Raw genomic sequence first — 4,686 nt, 5'->3', positions numbered from 1 at the left:
GCCAGCTATCCAGTGCGTTGTGATTGGCCGAATACCTCAAGCGTGAGACGGAAATGTTACGCCCCTCACCATACTGTTGTATTTCCTCAGCGACCAGCACGGATCAGCTCCAGGCATGACGAAGCGGATATCGTCCTCTTTTGGAAGGCCAAATAAAGTAGTTTTGCTTTCACAACGAAACAGCGTCACACACCGCAGCCTTGAGTGAGCGGAGGCCGGAGGCCTAGAGTGAGCCGCGGCCTAGATTATGCGGAGGCCGGCTTGAGTGAGCAGAGGACGGTGGGCTTGAGAACGTTGCAACTTTACAGATCTTCTTTATGCACCAAGAGCTTGTAACACTCCAAAGAGAAAGGAACAATTGAAATCGCATCATATGACCCCTTTAAACAAACTCAGAGATAGAGAGCAAGTATCAAGGTATCCAAAGAATGATACTTTGCTTGACATCACAAATCTTTTGGATGACTGATTTGTTTTTCTTCCATTTTCTCTTTTTCAATGTTTCTTTTGGAGCCTGATCACAATCGATATTACTCTTAGTGTGTATGTCTGATGAAAACTTGATAGCCTCAGAGCACCATATTCTTTTTCTTGTGTGTCTGAGGAGGTGGAATAGTTGCCATAAAGAGTTATGACTACACTGGCTGCCACTTCATCTAGACTTTATAAAGACTTTTGTCAAGTCCATCAAAGACTGCATATGGGAGAAGAATAAAGACCCTTACTTTGTAGCTTTGTCCAACTCCATCAGGGATAAGTTCAGCACTCACCTTCAAGAGTGCCACATTATTCTTGCCTCTGTCACAGCACACTTACAAAGCTCTGCTGCAGTGCCACTATCATCCGTCTCATAGCAACTGCCTCTTTAAGCTGTCTGCATCGCCATGACATTTTAAAGCTAATACACTGATAAAACCATTTTCAGGGAAAGAAACAGCAAGCATTAGTCAAAGAAACACAGAAAGACATTCAAAGCCAGATCTTGAAAAGATAATTATTAGCATTAAAATGTTTCAGAGAAAAGCCAGCGAGAGCCCTTCAATAAGGCCAGATATGTAGTCTCAGACCCAAAACAAGAAATGAAAGGCAGAAAATGATGTGATGAAAATGATGAGACAAAAAAATGTCTCCCACAGAAGATGGTGATTATGAGGATGAGGTCATGAAGAAGAGTTGAATGAAGCTGATTCTGAAAACAACACTTTCAGTGCAATATATTAGAGAATGTTACCCAATAAGAAAAAAAATTCTGTTCATTAAAAGTCATTATTTACTCACCCTCCTGTCAACTCCAAAACCATACTTTCTTTTCATCTGTGGAACCTAGAAGGGGAAATTTTTCTCCAGGAGGAGAACGTTCCTCTTTTCCATGCAATTGCAATGCAATTTAAAACTACCAAAAATTATGATAAGCCCTATGTGTTGTATTCACTATAAGATACAGAACAATTTTGAAATTTAAGTTATTAAATTAAAATCTTGTCATGTGCTCTAGGTGTATTCTTGAGAAAAGTAGATTCAAAGATTCAAATAGGTTTTATGGTAAATTTCAATCTGTTCCTGCGTATTGCTTTTTAAGACTTGAATCAAAGCATATATACATATTGGAGCACCATTATGGTAATTTTATTGTGCTTTTGCATATTTTAGAAAGCTTGAAAGCTTCAGTTCCCATTCAGTGAAACAAGAAGAAAAAAAAAAACGGATTTTTTTCTTATGTTCAGAAGAAAGAAATTGATGGTTTGACATCAAGTACATAATTTCATTTTTGAGTGAACTGTTCCTGTAAGTCATATTTTTGTTTTTAGTCACAAACATATTTCAGCTTAACTATGTAAATCTAAGTAAAATATCTAAATGTTATAGCAGTGGAGAGTGGGGTAAGACAGTCAGTGGATAAGATGCACCATGATTGTAAACTGACCATCTGACTGAATCTGATTCAAACCCATGTGAAATTTTAAAGATAAATTTACCTCTTTTAAAAACTAATTTAATTATCAATTTTCCTTTTACAGTCAAATTTTTTTTTATTTTTTAAAGCTAACCTAAAAAATATAAGACCAACCAAAACAAGGTTAGATTTGAATCTTTAATTGTTCACATTTCTGAAACAATGTTGAACACCAAATTTGTAACCTTTCCCAAAAACAGACTAAACAGAGTTTGTTGAGTAAAATTAAATAAAAAAATGATTTAGAGTGAAGGAATAAATGTCACTGAAACGTATAAACATTTTAGTTTAAAGATTATTGGCATGGTAGCTTTTCTGCAAATGTTTAACAGGCCATTAGGGGCTACAGGTGGAAAGATATATCTGATTATAATGTGATAAAAAGCATCTTCTGGTTCTTATCAGAGAAGGATTTTGTGCACTTGTACACTGTTCAGATAAGCTACAAATAATGAGTAAATGATAAACTAAACCAGTTGCGTAATATCACATTAAAATACCGGTTTATACTTCAGAGATTTAACATAACTGCAGTGACTTATGCTGGGGTAAGTTAAAATGCTGGCTCAATTTACCTTAGCTGCCATTTTGGAAACAAACAAACAAATAAACAAACAAAAAAAACAGCTAGCTTACCAATTCAGGCTAATATTTAGCTAAATGGTTTGCATGGTTTTACATGTTGCTAAATCACCTATATGCATCATAAATATTGTAGACCTGGTTAAATGTGCTTCGATATAACAGCCATTACATCTGCTATGTTCAAATTTCACTTTGACATTCCACTTCTCCCATGTGTTTCTCCTTTTACCTGTATATTTATTCCGAAAAAAATATGTGGCTATTTGTTTGATGAATTTTGTGATTGGTGTATGATATATTATCCAATATTTTCATTGGTTGTTTGCAAGTTTGAATTTTGTCCTTGTTTGCATTTAAAGGAACCTATGTACACCTGCAATCTTTTAGCCCTGATGAAGGCCTGTGTGCCGAAACATAATTCCCTTTTTAATTACATTCTTTGTTTGCTCTAACCGCTTAACGTCACAGTGTCACTGGTATTGTCAATATAATTTCTCCTTTTCACAGTCTGGCAGAAATGATGGGTGCTTCCAAAATACATGGTCACATAAAAAGTGTATTGTTGCCAATATAGGCTACAGAGGGTGGGTCAACATACCCACTTGCTCAACTTACCCCACTCTCCCCTATATATATTTTTTTCTGATAATGTAAAATAAACTATACCTGACCATAGGTACATCCATCATGCACTTGACTGTTTTGTCATTTAAGAATATTTGAGATAACACGTTTTTTTATTGTTTCTGAGAGCCAACCCACTTTTCTGGATATTATAGATGACAAATTCTTTTCCTTATACAAACAATACACCCCAACATGCTGACCTTTAAATAGCACATAATTATGTCAGAAATGCATTAAATATATACAAATCGAGAACATTATTAGATTTCTTTGATTATGATGACAAAATGGATACAGAGAGAAGAGCTAGTTATAATGCACATATTTTAGTGTGGAATTGAATGAATCAGCCCTCAGACACACACAAGCTGAGTTGATTCCGACTGGGTTTATTAGTGCTGCTATGAGTGACACAGGTAGTGCAGTTTGATGACACTTTTTAGATTATGTTCAAAAATACTCATTATACAGACACGCCATACAGATCACTTTAAAATTAACTTCATAAAAGTATGAGCAGATTTGGTATTTCTAGAATCTAGATGTTTATAACATTTATTCATAGGCCTATGTTGGACACTTTAATAAATAAAGTCTGTATTTATAAAGAGGTGTCTCAGTTTTGTACACAGACTACGCTGTTTATGACATAAACATGCATGCAAAAAATAACTTTCCTGAACACAATACTTTGCACTCATTATTTTTTTGCAATTTTGACTTCTGCGATTTATTTCGATATCTATCTAACACATTAGATCAACACATTAGACTTTTCTGAAATCCCTAAGATGTTTTCTAACCACACCAGAAGAAAGAATGTTGATATTATACCCAGAGGAGACATACCACACCTATTAGTGTTTTTTGTGCCAAAAAAAAAAATCTGCCTGAGTTTGATAATCTGGGACAGGTCACTTTGTAATCTGGGACATATGTATTAGGCCTAAAAAAAAGCCTATATTCACCATACTTTATGCATGCCAAACACAATATCACCAATTTTTAAAAAGCATTATGAAAAAAATGACAAGTACAGAAATCTCAATAAGGAAATTTATATTTCAATATCAGGAAAAATTATTTATTTCTGTACACAGGATGAACAATCTACTGTGTTAATTCATTTTAATTAATTTAAAACTATTAAAATTGTTTAACATTTGTTTAACATTGTATTAACATTTTAAAGAATAAACTAAAATTTAAGCAACAGCAAGCAATAATTTGCAGATCCTCCTCCTGCTCAGTGATTTGAACTGTTGTATATACTAAACTAACTGGGAATTTGGGAAATGAAATTAACTATTTACTTCATCCCGATACCTTTGCTTGCTACTGGAATACATTTCACAGATTCCATCTCTGTAGCATCTCTCTAGCTAGCTGGTTTAGCTAGCTGATAGCTACTGTGAACTTATGCTAATGTTATAACCTCCAGTAGTCCACATTAAAGGGTTAGTTCACCCAAAAATGAAAATTAGGCTGCGTTTTACTCACCCCCGAGGCATCCTAGGTGT

This window comes from Sinocyclocheilus anshuiensis, unplaced genomic scaffold, assembly GCF_001515605.1.
Source record: "Sinocyclocheilus anshuiensis isolate Anshui unplaced genomic scaffold, SAMN03320099.WGS_v1.1 scaffold80, whole genome shotgun sequence".
Lineage (NCBI taxonomy): Eukaryota > Metazoa > Chordata > Actinopteri > Cypriniformes > Cyprinidae > Sinocyclocheilus > Sinocyclocheilus anshuiensis.
This window is presented reverse-complemented; position numbering follows the sequence as displayed.